The sequence below is a fragment of the Pseudophryne corroboree genome, unplaced genomic scaffold, assembly GCF_028390025.1.
Source record: "Pseudophryne corroboree isolate aPseCor3 unplaced genomic scaffold, aPseCor3.hap2 scaffold_368, whole genome shotgun sequence".
Taxonomy (NCBI): domain Eukaryota; kingdom Metazoa; phylum Chordata; class Amphibia; order Anura; family Myobatrachidae; genus Pseudophryne; species Pseudophryne corroboree.
Window position 1 is genome coordinate 84,414 of NW_026970020.1, and position 19,565 is coordinate 103,978.

Here is a 19,565-nt window from a genome sequence, read left to right on the forward strand (position 1 = left end):
AAACTGCACTGTCCTCACTAGTAAACTCTCTCCACTCAGTCTCTACACTTCTACAGTAACAGTACTCCTCCTAGTCAGCTCCAGTAAATCTCTCTCAGTCTCTTATAATCTAAATGGAGAGGACGCCAGCCACGTCCTCTCCCTATCAATCTCAATGCACGTGTGAAAATGGCGGCGACGCGCGGCTCCTTATATAGAATCCGAGTCTCGCGATAGAATCCGAGCCTCGCGAGAATCCGACAGCGTCATGATGACGTTCGGGCGCGCTCGGGTTAACCGAGCAAGGCGGGAAGATCCGAGTCTGCTCGGACCCGTGAAAAAAACCATGAAGTTCTGGCGGGTTCGGATTCAGAGAAACCGAACCCGCTCATCTCTAGTTAATATGTCCTTAATATCCACAATCATGTACTGAATGCTCCTTGCCAATATTGGATCTAATCAGGAAATATTATGGTCGACATAGGAATCAGTATCCGAGTCAGTATCAGTGTGTAGTAACTGGGCAAAATAAATTTTTTGCGGGGCCTGAGGGAAAAGAAGCATAGCCATGAACCTCACATCTTTTCTCTACGTCTGTGTCTGGGACACAGATTTATCCAACCTCACTCTGATATTACTGAAACTTTCACCCAGTCAGTTATTGGTGGTGCCAACAGGGCCACCATCATATGTCTGCATTCCTAATATAGTTTCCTCTTGGGAAAAACATTCAGCCACCGACATGTTGACACACATGTACCAAGTACCCACAGACACATCGGCTTATGGGGGATAGACCTACAGTAAATCTGTCAGAGGGACAGATGGGATTTTTCAGCTCACAACCCAGCGTCAAAAGTACACAGTCTGGAAATAATAAACTCTATAGTGATAGACTTGTAACGCTCTATAGGTGTGCTGGTGAGGAAGAAGCCCCGCCGCTGTAATGGCACGCTTCTGTCCCGTTCAGAAACAAATAATTAATTACGCTGGCGGGGTAAGGACAGTGCCCAGGCACTAATGTCCACTTTTGCCAGCCTTTTGTGAGGAATTTATGCTGCCCAGGGTGCCCCCCCCACGCCCTGCACCCTGCAGTGCCTGTGTTTGTGTGGGAGCATGGCGCACAGCATTCCGCTCGCTGCGTGGTACCTCAGAATGCCATCTGTTCTTCTGCTACTCGCCTGTCTTCTGACTTCTGGCTCTGTAAGGGGGTGATGGCAGGCTACGGGAGTGGGCATCTAGGCGTACCCAGCGATCAGCACCCTCAGGAGCTAATGGTGTCCTGTCTGCCAGAAGTAGAGCCATTGAACTCACTAGAAGTTGGTCATACTTCTCTCCCCTAAGTCCCACGAAGCAGGGAGACTGTTGCCAGCAGCCTCCCTGAAAATAAGAAAAACTAACATAAGTCTTTTCAGAGAAACTCAGTAGAGCTCCCCTGTAGTGCATCCAGTCTCACTGGGCACAATTCTAAAACTGGAGTCTGGAGGAGGGGCATAGAGGGAGGAGACAGTTCACACCCTTTGAAAGTCTTAAAGTGCCCATGTCTCCTGCGGATCCCGTCTATACCCCATGGTTCTTAATGTGATCCCAGCATCCTCTAGGACGTATGAGAAAACAAATAACGCACACACGAGGAGGAGAGAACAAAGGAAGCTATAAGGAGGGGAGGGGGGGGGGAAGGTAAGGTAGTAAAGGCTTATTGGATAAACTACAACCTTATACATATTCATTAATGTACCAGTAGTTAGAAGTAGAAGAGCTCTAACAGAAACCACAAAGCTTATCTAAAGCCACACCACACTGGATATGCCCAATCTCATTTGATCTTTGAAGCAAAGCAGTATTGGACTTTGTTACTACCAAGCAGTCTCCCATCCATGTATTATCAGATTCTTTAGGTGTTTTTAAACTACCAACACCCTTTTCTTGGTACATTTAATTTTTACACGTATTCTTTTATGTACCAGAAGTTAGAAGTAGAAAAGCTCTAACAGAAACCACCAGCTCATCTACAGCCACAGCACACTGGATTTGCCCAATCTCTCCTGATCATGGAAGCTGAGCAGTGTTGGTCCTGGTTTTAGTACTTGGATGGGAGACCACAAGGAAATACCAGGAGCTGTGTGTATTTTTACAATACCAACACCATTCTCTTGATGCATTCCATTTTGAAACATTGGGGCAGATCTATTAAGCCTGGTGAACTGATAAAGTGCAAGGTGATAAAGTACCAGCCAGTCAGCTCCTAGCTGTCATTTTTCAAACCCAGCGTGTGACATGGCAATTAGGAGCTGATTGGCTGGTACTTTATCACCATGCAAATTATCATTCCACCAGGTTTAATAAACCGGCCGCTTATTCATTTATGTACTAGTAGTTAGAAGTAGAAGAACTCTAACAGAAACCACTAAGCTCATCTACAGCCACACCACACTGTATATGCCCAATATTACCTGATCTTAGGCCTGGTTTGTTCTTGGATGTGAGACCACCTGGGAATACCAGGTGCTATAGGTAGTTTTATACTACCAACACCGTTCTCTTGATGCATTCTATTTTGAAACTTATTCATTGATGTAGAAGTTAGAAACAGCAAAAATCATCTACAGCCGCATCACACTGGATATGTCCAATCTCATCTGATGTTGGAAGCTAAGCAGTGTTGTGCCTGGTTAGTTTTTGGATTTCAGGTCCTGCCTTCTGGTTTGGCCACGGCACCTCGGAAATTCACAAAGGTCATGGCCGTGATGACGACCCTTCACCATCGGTAGACCAGAGAGGAATCTCTCCTCCCGATAAACATTCTGGAATTGCGGGCAGTGTTCAATTCATTGATACTGGCCCTGCCTCTAGTACAGAACAGGCCTGTTCAAGTACAATCGGACAACGCCACCATGGTAGTGTACACAAATCATCAAGGCGGCACTCGAAACTGCATGGCAAAGCTGGAAGTATAAAAAAATCCTCAGTTGGCTAGAACGTCATCTGCCAGCAATATCGGCAGTGTTCATTCCCGGAGTCCTCAACTGGGAAGCGGATTTCCTCAGTCGTCAGGAAGTTCACGCTGGAGAGTGGAGAGGCTGCAGCAGAAATATCTGCACTGGTGTCAGTAGGTGACTGAGGCAGGGATGACTGGGAGATAGTGGGTGACTGAAGCATGTATGAGTGGGAGATAGTGGGTGACTGAAGCCGGGGTGACTGGGAGATAGTGGGTGACTGATGCAGGGGTGACAATGATAGTGGGTGACTGAGGCAGGGGTGACAGGGAGATAGTGGGTTACTGAGGGAGGGGTGATAGGAAGGGGTTGGGTAAGTATGGGAAGAAAGTGGGTGACAGGGATAATAAATGAATAAGGCAGGGATGATAGGGAGATAGTGGATGACTGTGGCAGGGGTGACAGGGACAGTAAGAGACTGAGGCAGGGTTGACAGGGATAGTGGGTGACTGAAGCAGGGGTGATAGGGTGACAGTGGGTGACTGAGGCAGGGGTGACAGGGATAGTGGGTGACTGCGGCAGGGGTCGCAGGTATAGTGGTTGACTGAGGCAGCGGTGACTGGGAGATAGTGGGTAACTGAGGCAGGGGTGAAAGGGAAAGTGTGTGACTCAGGCAGGGGTGATAGGGAGATAGTGGGCAGCATATCTCTGCCTCACTGCAGCAGCACATTCCTGCTTCACTGACAGCAGCACATCCCTGCAACGTTGACAGCAGCACATCCCTGCAACATTGACGGCAGCACATCCCTGCCTCATTGACGGCAGCACATCCCTGCCTCACTTATAGCAGCACATCCCTGCCTCGCTGACAGCAGCACATCACTGCCTCGCTGACAGCAGCACATCACTGCTTCACTGACAGCAGCACATCACTGCTTCACTGACAGCAGCACATCCCTGCCTCACTGGCAGCAGCACATCCCTGCTTTACTGACAGCTGTATATAGGGCCTAATTAAGACCTGATCCCTGCTGTGCATATTCACACAACAGGAGATCAGGTCTGAAGTGCGTGTGTGCTGGTGCCACAGTGCACCGGCACATGCCAGAGATGCGATCAGCATCTCTGCCCAGTGAGCGCCTCTGCCTGATTGACAGGCAGAGGCGGTCACTGGGCAGGAGGAGTCGGGCCAGCGGCGTTGTGCCGCCATTTTGGGGGCACAGTCAGGACAACGCAGACATGACCGGACCGTATGGGGGCGGGCCGTGACGGCTGTGTGACCCGGACAGCAACAGGCCTTATTTACTAAAATCTCAGATAAATTTTATGGCATTTATGTGCAGTCTAGTTTGCACAGTTGATAGAGTGTTGATCTTGTACTATCAATGTAAGCCTCACATAGGTTTGATAAACATGTAAGTTTGTTTTTATTTTACTACATTGTGGTTTGTGGCTCTATACCATGTAATGCATGTCTTTTAACAGTAGTCAAGTCTTCCAATGTGCTTGTTAGTGAAAAACAATACATAGCTTTATTTTATTTTGTTTCTTCAAATATTGAATGCATATGTCTTATAACTTTTTATTTCAATATATAAACATTTTTATTATAAGATTTTCAATGACACAAGTACATCCAAGTTGCAGATTATGGATTGTGAAGTACAAATCAACCATATAAACAATTTAAGCAATTTAAATTGCATGCAGGTAGTAGAATGTCAAACTCCTTGGATGAGAGTTGGTCGTAATAAACTAGGATAGAAAAGAATAAAGTAGAAAATAAGATTTTAAACCTACCGGTAAATCTTTTTCTCGTAGTCCGTAGAGGATGCTGGGGACTCCGTAAGGACCATGGGGATAAACGGGCTCCGCAGGAGACATGGGCACTTTAAGAAAGACTTTAGTTCTGGGTGTGCAGTGGCTCCTCCCTCTATGCCCCTCTATGCCACAGTTAGAGAAACTGTGCCCAGAGGAGACTGACAGTACGAGAAAAGGATTTTGTTAATCCAGGGCAAGATTCATACCAGCCACACCAATCACACCGTATAACTTGTGATAAACTACACAGAAATGAGTACGAAAAAACAACATACTGTAGCATCAGTACAGGACCGATGCAACTATAACATAACCCTTATTGAAGCAATAACTATATACAAGTATTGCAGAAGTAGTCCGCACTTGGGACGGGCGCCCAGCATCCTCTACGGACTACGAGAAAAAGATTTACCGGTAGGTTTAAAATCTTATTTTCTCTAACGTCCTAGAGGATGCTGGGGACTCCGTAAGGACCATGGGGATTATACCAAAGCTCCAAAACGGGCGGGAGAGTGCGGATGACTCTGCAGCACCGATTGAGCAAACATGAGTTCCTCCTCAGCCAGGGTATCAAACTTATAGTATTTTGAAAAGGTGTTTGAACCTGACCAAGTAGCAGCTCGACACAGCTGTAGTGCCGAGACCCCTCGGGCAGCCGCCCAAGAAGAGCCCACTTTCCTCGTGGAATGGGCCTTGACCGATTTCGGTAACTGCAATCCAGCCATAGAATGCGCTTGCTGAATTGTGTTACAAATCCAGCGAGCAATAGCCTGCTTTGAAGCAGGGGCACCAATCTTGTTGGTTGCATACAGGACAAACAGCGCTTCAGTTTTCCTGACTCTAGCCGTCCTGGCCACGTAAATTTTCAAAGCCCTGACCACATCAAGTAACTCGGAATCCTCCAAGTCACGCGTAGCCAAAGGCACCACAATAGGTTGGTTCATATGAAAAGATGAGACCACTTTTGGTAGGAATTGAGGACGGGTCCGCAATTCCGCTCTATCCACATGGAACACCAAATATGGGCTTTTATGTGACAAAGCTGCTAATTCCGACACTCGCCTAGCCGAAGCCAAGGCTAATAACATGACCACCTTCCACGTGAGATATTTTAACTCCACCGTTTTAAGTGGTTCAAACCAGTGTGATTTTAGAAAACTTAACACCACGTTAAGGTCCCAAGGTGCCACCGGAGGCACAAAAGGAGGCTGAATATGCAGCACTCCTTTTACAAAAGTCTGAACTTCTGGAAGAGAAACCAATTCTTTTTGAAAGAAAATGGATAAGGCCGAAATCTGGACCTTAATAGAGCCTAATTTTAGGCCCAAATTCACTCCAGTTTGTAGGAAGTGAAGGAAACGGCCCAGATGGAATTCTTCCATAGGAGCATTCCTGGTCTCACACCAAGAAACATAATTTCGCCATATACGGTGTAATGTTTTGACGTTACATCCTTCCTAGCCTTTATCAGCGTAGGGATGACCTCAACCGGAATGCCTTTCACTGCTAGGATCCGGCATTCAACCACCATGCCGTGAAACGCAGCCGCGGTAAGTCTTGGAACAGACAGGGCCCCTGATGCAACAGGTCCTGTCTTAGAGGAAGAGGCCACGGATCTTCTGTGAGCATTTCCTGCAGATCCGGATACCAGGTCCTCCGTGGCCAATCTGGAACAATGAGGATTGTTCTCACTCCTCTTTGTCTTATTATCCTCAACACCTTGGGTATGAGAGGAAGAGGAGGAAATACATAGATCGGCCGGAACACCCACGGTGTCACTAGGGCGTCTACAGCTACTGCCTGAGGGTCTCTTGACCTTGCGCAATACCTATGTAGCTTTTTGTTGAGCCGGGACGCCATCATGTCTATCTGTGGCAGTTCCCACCAACTTGTAATCTGTGCAAAGACTTCCTGATGAAGTCCCCACTCTCCCGGATGTAGGTTGTGTCTGCTGAGGAAGTCTGCTTCCCAGTTGTCCACTCCCAGAATGAACACTGCTGACAGTGCGCTTGCGTGATTCTCCACCCAGCGAAGAATTCTGGTGGCTTGTGCCATCGCCACTCTGCTCCTTGTGCCGCCTTGGCGGTTTACATGAGCCACTGCGGTGATGTTGTCTGACTGGATCAGAACCGGTTGGTCGCAAAGTAAGGTCTCCGCTTGACGTAGGGCATTGTATATGGCCCCTAGTTTCAGGATGTTGATGTGAAGACAAGTCTCTTGACTTGACCAAAGACCTTGGAAATTTCTTCCCTGTGTGACTGCTCCCCAACCTTGGAGGCTTGCATCTGTGGTCACCAGGATCCAGTCCTAAATGCCGAATCTGCGTCACTCGAGACGGTGAGCACTCTGCAGCCACCACAGGAGTGATACCCTGACCCTGGGGGACAGGGTGATCAACCAATGCATCTGTAAATGTGACCCGGACCACTTGTCCAGTAGGTCCCATTGGAAAGTCCTCGCATGGAACCTGCCGAATGGAATGGCTTCGTATGATGCCACCATCTTTCCCAGGACTCGAGTGCAGTGATGCACTGACACAAGTTTTGGTTTCAATAGGTTCCTGACAAGAGTCATGAGTTCCTGGGCCTTTTCTATCGGGAGATAAACCCTCTTCTGGTCTGTGTCCAGAATCATGCCCAAGAAAGACAGACGAGTCGTAGGAACCAACTGCGACTTTGGGATATTGAAAATCCAGCCGAAAATCCAGTGAAAGTGATACGCTGTTCAGCAACTGCTCTCTTGATCTCGCTTTTATGAGATCGCTCAAGTACGGGATAATTGTGACACCTTGCTTGCGCAGGAGAACCATCATTTCCGCCATTACCTTGGTGAAAATTCTCTGGGCCGTGGAGAGACCAAACAGCAACGTCTGAAATTGGCAATGACAGTCCTGTACCGCAAATCTGAGGTACGCCTGATGAGATGGATAAATGGGAACATGAAGGTATGCATCCTGTACACAAATGCGGACAACAGGTGTCAAGCCATGTGTTGCCTTTGTCAAGCTGTAATAAGTAGGGGTAAGGACGTTAACCACCTCAGAACATCCTCCCTTATACGTCACCTGCAGCGCATTAATCATAAGTCAGTGACAAGTTCAAAAACTTTGGATGACAGCGGAAGCAGTCCACTGACCTCTAAATCCCTTCCTCTTGTAACCAAGCTCCTGCAAACCACACCACCAACTCCCTCAGTGTCAATTTCCTCCTTAGACAGGAAAGCCAATAGTCCTGCAGGCCATGTCACTGGCACGTCTGACGAGTCCTCTCCTGCCTGGGATTCCTCCGATGCATCCTTGAGTGTAACGCCTACTGCTGCTGGCGCTGCTGTTGTTGCTGCTGGGAGTCGATCGTCATCCCAGAGGGGAAGTCGGAAGACCACTTGTACTACTTCCAGTAGGCAATTGACTGTCCAACAGTCCTTTGCGAGGAAGATGAAATATCACAGCAGTCATCCTGCTGCAAAGCGGATAACTCAGGTCTTGTCAGCCTGGGTGGTGAGAAACGTGGTTCCGGTACCCATCGTTAATTCAGAGGCAACTAGAGACTTGATTGAGGTACTGTGTCCCCGGTACCAAATGCCATCTAGGTTCCATTTCTCTAGGCAGGCGATACCGAAAATGTATACAGACCTCAAAAAAGAGTCACCAGTGTCCTAAAAAATGCAGTTGTACCCAATGTCCACTAGTCCACATGTCCGTGGTTAAGTGGAGCAGGGCAGACTCAGGGCTATATGACTGTGACAGCCCACTGGGTAGATGTATTGCCTCCCGCAGCAAGAACAGCAGCGGCGGCACCAGTAGCAGCATCTCGCAAATGCCAACTCGTTCCTAGGCAGGCTACGCTTTGTATCACCGCTTTCCATAAGAGGCACACAGCTGACAACCTCTTACGGAAACTGAGGAACATCATCGCAGAATGGCTTACCCCAATTGGACTCTCCTGGGGATTTGTGACATCGGACGCCACCAATATTGTGCGTACATTACATCTGGGCAAATTCCAGCACGTCCCATGTTTTGCACATACATTGAATTTGGTGGTGCAGAATTATTTAAAAAATTACAGGGGCGTGCAAGAGATGCTGTCGGTGGCCCGAAGAATTGCGGGCCACTTTCTGCATTCAGCCACCGCGTGCCGAAGACTGGAGCACCACCAAACATTCCTGAACCTGCCCTGCCATCTTCTGAAGCAAGAGGTGGTAACGAGGTGGAATTCAACCCTCTATATGCTTCAGAGGATGGAGGAGCAGCAAAAGGCCATTCAAGCCTATACATCTACTCACGATATAGGCAAAGTAGGGGGAATGCACCTGACTCAAGCGCAGTGGAGAATGATTTCAACGTTGTGCAAGGTTCTGCAACCCTTTGAACTTGCCACACGTGAAGTCAGTTCAGACACTGCCAGCCTGAGTCAGGTCATTCCCCTCATCAGGCTTTTGCAGAAGAAGCTGGAGACATTGAAGGAGGAGCTAAAACAGAGCGATTCCGCTAGGCATGTGGGACTTGTGGATGGAGCCCTTAATTCGCTTAACCAGGATTCAATCTGTTGAAATCAGAGCAATACATTTTGGCCACCGTACTCGATCCTAGATTTAAAACCTACATTGTATCTCTCTTTCCGGCAGACACAAGTCTGCAGAGGTTCAAAGACCTGCTGGTGAGAAAATTGTCAAGTCAAGCGGAACGTGACCCGTCAACAGCTCCTCCTTCACATTCTCCCGCAACTGGGGGTGCGAGGAAAAGGCTAAGAATTCCGAGCCCACCCGCTGGCGGTGATGCAGGGCAGTCTGGAGTGAGTGCTGACATCTGGTCCGGACTGAAGGACCTGGCAACGATTACTGACATGTCGTCTACTGTCACTGCATATGATTCTGTCACCTTTGAAAGAATGGTGGAGGATTATATGAGTGACCGCATCCAGGTAGGCACGTCAGACAGTCCGTATGTATACTGGCCGGAAAAAGAGGCAATTTGGAGGCCCTTGGACAAACTTACTTTATTCTACCTAAGTTGCCCTCCCTCCAGTGTGTACTCCAAAAGAGTGTTTAGTGCAGCCGCTCACCTTGTCAGCAATCGGTGTACGAGCTTACTTCCAGAAAATGTGGAGAAGATGATGATCATCAAAATGAATTATAATCAATTCCTCCGTGGAGACATTCACCAGCAATTGCCTCCAGAAAGTACACAGGGATCTGAGATGGTGGATTCCAGTGGGGACGAATTAATAATCTGTGAGGAGGGCGATGTACACAGTGAAAGGGGTGAGGAATCGGAGGATGATGAGGTGGACATCTTGCCTCTGTAGAGCCAGTTTGTGCAAGGAGAGATTGATTGCTTCTTTTTTGGTGGGGGCCCAAACCACCCAGTCATTTCAGTCAGCCGTGTGGCAGACCCTGTTGCTGAAATGATGGGTTCGTCAATGTTTTTCTTTTCAATCTAAGCCCCTGCAGTTTTCTGTAAGAATCTGCTTCGCTATGATGATCAACAAGTCACAAGGGCAAACACTCAGGGCTGGAGGCGTAGATCTTAGGACCAGCTGCTACAAGCATGGCAAAGGTGTCACTATCATTGGTGACACCCAGAGAGGCAGCGAGGGAGATTGTAATGCAGTGCGCGCAGATAAGCAGCGCAATGGTAAAAAGGAGGCATGGTCTCATAGGTAGGGGTGTGGCCTGTTGGCCTGAATCTCCATTTTGTTGCTCCGGGTATCCCGGGGGTTGGGGGCTGCACCCGGGGACTAGTGTGTGAGTGGTGCTGGCTCCTGCACAGTGACAGAAACTGGGTGTTGCACGTAATGTCACAGTGAAACACCCATATTCTGTCACTGAAGAGGAGCCGGCACTTTGGTGTCACCCCCCTTGGCGGGTGACACTCGGGTGTGGGCCGCAACCCCATTGTGATGCCACTGACCCATGGAAAGCTTTACGTGGCTTACCCATGTGTTAGTAGCCCCAAGCATCTTTTGTGTTAGTCCCTGAAGAAAAACTTCAAATATTTACAAATAAATTTTGTAATCAATGGGCCTAATTCAGTAAGGATTGCAAATTCCGCTAAGTAACAGAATTTGCAATCCTTTGGTTCACATGCTGGGGCCACCCAGCATGCCGCCTCCCTTCTTGACCACGCTGAAATTGCAGTCGCAGTGCAGTTCAGCGTGATCATAAAAAATGGGTTAGCCTCCAGTTGGTGCAGACTGTATGTGTGCGCAGGAAGCCGCCACCATTTTTGTGATCGCAGCTGCTGCATGTGATGTCATGCAGCCGCTCTGACCACGCCTCCTGTTTCTCCGTTGCCGACCCCATTTTGAAGCCCTGCCCACGCACCGCTCCATCTCCGACTTAGAAACGGAGTGTTGCTGACCCCCCCCCCCAGCACCGATTGACAGTTAGAGGCGATCGCATTATCTGCGGGGTGCCGCAGAAAATGCAGGCGCATGCGTATGCTCTTAGCAATTTTTGCAGTTAGATTGCTTATTGCGATTGCAATCCAACCTGAATCAGGCTCTATTACCTATCAGGAAAAAAACTGTGTTCCCTAATGCACACCGAGTGAATAATATTGCTATATAATAATGGTCAGATAATACGGAGATCTTAGTTGCGCATATCTGCAGATATAGGGTTAAGCCCCCAGGCCGATCGACAAGGCTTCTCCGTCACTGGGGGTCCCTAATACTAGGTATGGGCCCGGGGCGCAGGACCCCACAATGTCGGCACAGGTCGGCCACCCCAGGTCAGCACACAGGTGAAAATTAATAGGGGTTAATAAGAAGCACAGAAGTGCTGTGTAAGTGGTGTGATTAAAATAATATATACAAAGTGATAGGAAAAATAATAAGTGTTAATAAAGTGTTAGGGTGTGCCGACCTGCAGCAGCCCACCCATACCGACACAGGGGCCACTGCACCCCACACCCACCCAATAAATAATTACATATATATATCTGGGTTAAATTCCCAGTGTAAGGCCACATGGTAATGGCACCTACAGCATCTGAGAGCCAGCTTACCAGGGGATACCCCTGCCTTCCCCTATGGCACTACTAGAGTCAGCAATCCCTCCTAATGCTGACCCATTTGTGCCTCTCTATATACAATACACAAGGTGGAAAGCTGCTCAATCAGATTGTAATGTCACTCAGGTGCTAAAAGGGGAGGGGTAATTCTGTGTAGGAAAAAAACTGTGTTCCCTAATGCACACCGAGTGAATAATATTGCTATATAATAATGGTCAGATAATACGGAGATCTTAGTTGCGTATATCTGCAGATATAGGGTTAAGCCCCCAGGCCGATCGACAAGGCTTCTCCGTCACTGGGGGTCCCTAATACTAGGTATGGGCCCGGGGCGCAGGACCCCACAATGTCGGTACAGGTCGGCCACCCCAGGTCAGCACACAGGTGAAAATTAATAGGGGTTAATAAGAAGCACAGAAGTGCTATGTAAGTGGTGTGATTAAAATAATATATACAAAGTGATAGGAAAAATAATAAGTATTAATAAAGTGTTAGGGTGTGCCGACCTGCAGCAGCCCACCCATACCGACACAGGGGCCACTGCACCCCACACCCACCCCATAAATAATTACATATATATATCTGGGTTAAATTCCCAGTGTAAGGCCACATGGTAATGGCACCTACAGCATCTGAGAGCCAGCTTACCTGGGGATACCCCTGGCTTCCCCTATGGCACTACTAGATTCAGCAATCCCTCCTAATGCTGACCCATTTGTGCCTCTCTATATACAATACACAAGGTGGAAAGCTGCTCAATCAGATTGTAATGTCACTCAGGTGCTAAAAGGGGAGGGGTAATTCTGTGTAGGAAAAAAACTGTGTTCCCTAATGCACACCGAGTGAATAATATTGCTATATAATAATGGTCAGAAAATACGGAGATCTTAGTTGCGTATATCTGCAGATATAGGGTTAAGCCCCCAGGCCGATCGACAAGGCTTCTCCGTCACTGGGGGTCCCTAATACTAGGTATGGGCCCGGGGCGCAGGACCCCACAATGTCGGCACAGGTCGGCCACCCCAGGTCAGCACACAGGTGAAAATTAATAGGGGTTAATAAGAAGCACAGAGGTGCTATGTAAGTGGTGTGATTAAAATAATATATACAAAGTGATAGGAAAAATAATAAGTGTTAATAAAGTGTTAGGGTGTGCCGACCTGCAGCAGCCCACCCATACCGACACAGGGGCCACTGCACCCCACACCCACCCCATAAATAATTACATAGATATATCTGGGTTAAATTCCCAGTGTAAGGCCACATGGTAATGGCACCTACAGCATCTGAGAGCCAGCTTACCTGGGGATACCCCTGGCTTCCCCTATGGCACTACTAGAGTCAGCAATCCCTCCTAATGCTGACCCATTTGTGCCTCTCTATATACAATACACAAGGTGGAAAGCTGCTCAATCAGATTGTAATGTCACTCAGGTGCTAAAAGGGGAGGGGTAATTCTGTGTAGGAAAAAAACTGTGTTCCCTAATGCACACCGAGTGAATAATATTGCTATATAATAATGGTCAGATAATACGGAGATCTTAGTTGCGTATATCTGCAGATATAGGGTTAAGCCCCCAGGCCGATCGACAAGGCTTCTCCGTCACTGGGGGTCCCTAATACTAGGTATGGGCCCGGGGCGCAGGACCCCACAATGTCGGTACAGGTCGGCCACCCCAGGTCAGCACACAGGTGAAAATTAATAGGGGTTAATAAGAAGCACAGAAGTGCTATGTAAGTGGTGTGATTAAAATAATATATACAAAGTGATAGGAAAAATAATAAGTGTTAATAAAGTGTTAGGGTGTGCCGACCTGCAGCAGCCCACCCATACCGACACAGGGGCCACTGCACCCCACACCCACCCCATAAATAATTACATATATATATCTGGGTTAAATTCCCAGTGTAAGGCCACATGGTAATGGCACCTACAGCATCTGAGAGCCAGCTTACCTGGGGATACCCCTGGCTTCCCCTATGGTACTACTAGAGTCAGCAATCCCTCCTAATGCTGACCCATTTGTGCCTCTCTATATACAATACACAAGGTGGAAAGCTGCTCAATCAGATTGTAATGTCACTCAGGTGCTAAAAGGGGAGGGGTAATTCTGTGTAGGAAAAAAACTGTGTTCTCTAATGCACACCGAGTGAATAATATTGCTATATAATAATGGTCAGATAATACGGAGATCTTAGTTGTGTATATCTGCAGATATAGGGTTAAGCCCCCAGGCCGATCGACAAGGCTTCTCCATCACTGGGGGTCCCTAATACTAGGTATGGGCCCGGGGCGCAGGACCCCACAATGTCGGCACAGGTCGGCCACCCCAGGTCAGCACACAGGTGAAAATTAATAGGGGTTAATAAGAAGCACAGAAGTGCTGTGTAAGTGGTGTGATTAAAATAATATATACAAAGTGATAGGAAAAATAATAAGTGTTAATAAAGTGTTAGGGTGTGCCGACCTGCAGCAGCCCACCCATACCGACACAGGGGCCACTGCACCCCACACCCACCCCATAAATAATTACATATATATATCTGGGTTAAATTCCCAGTGTAAGGCCACATGGTAATGGCACCTACAGCATCTGAGAGCCAGCTTACCTGGGGATACCCCTGCCTTCCCCTATGGCACTACTAGAGTCAGCAATCCCTCCTAATGCTGACCCATTTGTGCCTCTCTATATACAATACACAAGGTGGAAAGCTGCTCAATCAGATTGTAATGTCACTCAGGTGCTAAAAGGGGAGGGGTAATTCTGTGTAGGAAAAAAACTGTGTTCCCTAATGCACACCGAGTGAATAATATTGCTATATAATAATGGTCAGATAATACGGAGATCTTAGTTGCGTATATCTGCAGATATAGGGTTAAGCCCCCAGGCCGATCGACAAGGCTTCTCCGTCACTGGGGGTCCCTAATACTAGGTATGGGCCCGGGGCGCAGGACCCCACAATGTCGGTACAGGTCGGCCACCCCAGGTCAGCACACAGGTGAAAATTAATAGGGGTTAATAAGAAGCACAGAAGTGCTATGTAAGTGGTGTGATTAAAATAATATATACAAAGTGATAGGAAAAATAATAAGTGTTAATAAAGTGTTAGGGTGTGCCGACCTGCAGCAGCCCACCCATACCGACACAGGGGCCACTGCACCCCACACCCACCCCATAAATAATTACATATATATATCTGGGTTAAATTCCCAGTGTAAGGCCACATGGTAATGGCACCTACAGCATCTGAGAGCCAGCTTACCTGGGGATACCCCTGCCTTCCCCTATGGCACTACTAGAGTCAGCAATCCCTCCTAATGCTGACCCATTTGTGCCTCTCTATATACAATACACAAGGTGGAAAGCTGCTCAATCAGATTGTAATGTCACTCAGGTGCTAAAAGGGGAGGGGTAATTCTGTGTAGGAAAAAAACTGTGTTCCCTAATGCACACCGAGTGAATAATATTGCTATATAATAATGGTCAGATAATACGGAGATCTTAGTTGCGTATATCTGCAGATATAGGGTTAAGCCCCCAGGCCGATCGACAAGGCTTCTCCGTCACTGGGGGTCCCTAATACTAGGTATGGGCCCGGGGCGCAGGACCCCACAATGTCGGCACAGGTCGGCCACCCCAGGTCAGCACACAGGTGAAAATTAATAGGGGTTAATAAGAAGCACAGAAGTGCTATGTAAGTGGTGTGATTAAAATAATATATACAAAGTGATAGGAAAAATAATAAGTGTTAATAAAGTGTTAGGGTGTGCCGACCTGCAGCAGCCCACCCATACCGACACAGGGGCCACTGCACCCCACACCCACCCCATAAATAATTACATATATATATCTGGGTTAAATTCCCAGTGTAAGGCCACATGGTAATGGCACCTACAGCATCTGAGAGCCAGCTTACCTGGGGATACCCCTGCCTTCCCCTATGGCACTACTAGAGTCAGCAATCCCTCCTAATGCTGACCCATTTGTGCCTCTCTATATACAATACACAAGGTGGAAAGCTGCTCAATCAGATTGTAATGTCACTCAGGTGCTAAAAGGGGAGGGGTAATTCTGTGTAGGAAAAAAACTGTGTTCCCTAATGCACACCGAGTGAATAATATTGCTATATAATAATGGTCAGATAATACGGAGATCTTAGTTGCGTATATCTGCAGATATAGGGTTAAGCCCCCAGGCCGATCGACAAGGCTTCTCCGTCACTGGGGGTCCCTAATACTAGGTATGGGCCCGGGGCGCAGGACCCCACAATGTCGGCACAGGTCGGCCACCCCAGGTCAGCACACAGGTGAAAATTAATAGGGGTTAATAAGAAGCACAGAAGTGCTATGTAAGTGGTGTGATTAAAATAATATATACAAAGTGATAGGAAAAATAATAAGTGTTAATAAAGTGTTAGGGTGTGCCGACCTGCAGCAGCCCACCCATACCGACACAGGGGCCACTGCACCCCACACCCACCCCATAAATAATTACATATATATATCTGGGTTAAATTCCCAGTGTAAGGCCACATGGTAATGGCACCTACAGCATCTGAGAGCCAGCTTACCTGGGGATACCCCTGCCTTCCCCTATGGCACTACTAGAGTCAGCAATCCCTCCTAATGCTGACCCATTTGTGCCTCTCTATATACAATACACAAGGTGGAAAGCTGCTCAATCAGATTGTAATGTCACTCAGGTGCTAAAAGGGGAGGGGTAATTCTGTGTAGGAAAAAAACTGTGTTCCCTAATGCACACCGAGTGAATAATATTGCTATATAATAATGGTCAGATAATACGTAGATCTTAGTTGCGTATATCTGCAGATATAGGGTTAAGCCCCCAGGCCGATCGACAAGGCTTCTCCGTCACTGGGGGTCCCTAATACTAGGTATGGGCCCGGGGCGCAGGACCCCACAATGTCGGCACAGGTCGGCCACCCCAGGTCAGCACACAGGTGAAAATTAATAGGGGTTAATAAGAAGCACAGAAGTGCTATGTAAGTGGTGTGATTAAAATAATATATACAAAGTGATAGGAAAAATAATAAGTGTTAATAAAGTGTTAGGGTGTGCCGACCTGCAGCAGCCCACCCATACCGACACAGGGGCCACTGCACCCCACACCCACCACATAAATAATTACATATATATATCTGGGTTAAATTCCCAGTGTAAGGCCACATGGTAATGGCACCTACAGCATCTGAGAGCTAGCTTACCTGGGGATACCCCTGGAGGGCAGTGTGTGTGTGACTGACCTTAGGAAGAAACCGGAGCCTCCGCTGCAGTGACCCAGCAACCAGGGCACGGGAGTATACTGCGCCGCTGGGAGTGATGGAGCTGCAGTAAAGATGTCTATTAGACCTAGCCTGCTGCAGCCCTTGTAGATTCTTATAAAAAAAGTTCTTCTTTTCTTGTCAAAATTAATAGCTAAGAATAGGCTGCCTGAGGCAGCCCCCTGTTAAGTGGCCTGCTACTGAAGGCACCAACTACAAACTGAGCTCCCTGTTCATGGAAGCGAGGTTATAGAGGAGGGGGCGCTGAGCATCTTGGGAACAGTCAAAAGCTTTGAGCCTGTTGGTGCCTCAGATCAAGATCCTACTCTACACCCCAATGTGAATCCTTGTGGAGTCCAGTGTACCCCACAGAAGAAATGAATGTGTCACACCCATTGGCAGCAACATTAGAATAGCTGCTGATGGGCACAATTGAGAAAGGAAGGGGGGAAAACATTTGAATCCAGCACATATATGTAATTTGAATATGTAATTTGTACCTTCCTACTTTAAAATGTAATGGATGAACCTCACCCTGTGAGAACTATCTTCATGATCAAGAGATCTCATACGCAAGAAAAGCATGTGTTGAGATAGGGCTGTGGAGGGCGGCTGCTCGGGCACACCCCCGTCAAGTTGAGGAGATTCAACTGAGGAAGCACAAGAAAACTCTTGTCTGGGGACAACAACTACAGGGAGACCACATATTTTCAGATAAACATGAGAGGGCGGAAGGCTGCCTAATACTGAAGCACCCACAAACATCAATCCATATGCAACAACTAGTGCAAGCATTCCTGGGGAAAGGTCTGCAGCAGACGGATTTGCATACGGTGATGTCATCCAAGCAGTAGACCAAAGTTGGCTGGAACCCTCATCTGCATATGAAAAGAGAAAAGGGGCGCTTGCATGACCCCTAGTTCGCATTGAACACCCCCACCCTCCTTCGGTGTGGGGCTCATGTTGGCCATGCCCCTGCCCCTGAAGCATTCAAGCTGATTTCTTGCAGCAGCTGGGCACTGTAACAGCTCCAGAGCTGCTCTGTAAGGCAAGTAAAAGGGCGTGGGCCCTGCAGCACTACCTGTAGTTCGCATTGTGCGTTGGAAGGCACAAAGTAAGCAGACGGGAGAAGTCAGGATAGTGCGCAAGGGCATAGAAGGGAGGGGCTCAAGAAAAGAGAAGTGGAAACAGACAGCAAACTAGGCTGGAGAGAGACCTGAGACAAAGAGATCTGAATTAAACCAGAGCCAACCAGGGGAAAGCACAAATGCAGTCCCCCCCCTACCACAAATTATGCAGTCGAGTTTCCCACATTTGGGGAAATCACAGAGGTCAGCATACCCAGAATGCAATGAATGAACCTCACCCTGGGAAAACAATCTTCATGACCATGGTATCACCTATGCAAAATAAGTATGATTTGAGATAGGGCTGGGGAGGGCCACTGCTCAGGCACACCTCCGTCAAGTAAAGGAGATTCAACTGAGGCAGCACAAGGGAACTCTCATCTGGGGACAACAACTGCAGGGAGAACACATTTTCAGACGAATGTGGGAGGGCAGAAGGCTGCCTAATACTGAAGCACCCCCCAAACAACAAACCAAATGCAACAGCTAGTGCAAGCATTCCTGGGGGAAGGCCTGCAGCAGATGGATTCGCATATGGTGATGTCATCCAAGCAATGGGCATAGTTGGCTGCAACCCTCGTCTGCATATGAAAAGAGAAAATGGTCACGCAGGGCATGGCGGCCTTTGTGGGGTTGCGCTTGGATGACCCCTAGATCGCTTTATACACCCCCATCAGTGTGGGGCTCATGTTGGCCATGCCCAAGCCCCTGAAGCATTCAAGCTGATTTCTTGCAGCAGCTGGACCCAGTAACAGCTCCAGAGTTGCTCTACAAGACAAGTAAAAGGGTGTGAGCCCTGCAGCACCACCTGTAGTTTGCATACACACATATATAGGACAGCATCTCTTATATGCCCCAGGGGCAATAAAATAGTAGCCTTATCTAGGGTATCCGTCCATGCCGCTACAGCACTACACACCCAGGCCGACGCAATTGCCGGTCTGAGTAAGGTACCTGAATGTGTATAAATGGACTTCAGGGTAATCTCCTGTTTGCGGTCAGCAGACTCTTTGAGGGAAGCCGTATCCTGGGACGGGAGGGCTACCTTCTTGGATAAGCGTGTTAATGCTTTGTCCACCCAAGGGGAGGATTCCCATCGTAACCTATCCGTTGATGGGAAAGGATACGCCATAAGAATCCTTTTGGAAATCTGCAGGGGATTCCCAAGCTTTTTCACATAACTCGTTTAGCTCGTGTGAGGGGGGAAAGGTTACCTCAGGCTTCTTTACCTTGTACATATGTACCCTCTTGTCAGGGATAGGGGGCTCCTCTGTGATGTGCAAAACATTTTTTATTGCCATAATCATATATCAAATGTATTTTGCCAATTTTGGCTGTAACTTTGCATCATCGTAATCGACAATGGAGTCAGAATCCGTGTCGGTATCTGTGTCAACAATCTGG

The 19,565-nt window shown here is 47.9% G+C and overlaps 1 non-coding gene across 1 annotated transcript; it reads right to left on the minus strand.

Moving 5' to 3' along the window:
- Positions 1–18,286: 18,286 nt before the first annotated feature.
- On the minus strand, positions 18,287–18,451 carry LOC135021242 (U1 spliceosomal RNA). The gene has a single exon (XR_010218519.1). It is a non-coding gene; the product is annotated as a U1 spliceosomal RNA (small nuclear RNA).
- Positions 18,452–19,565: the final 1,114 nt, after the last annotated feature.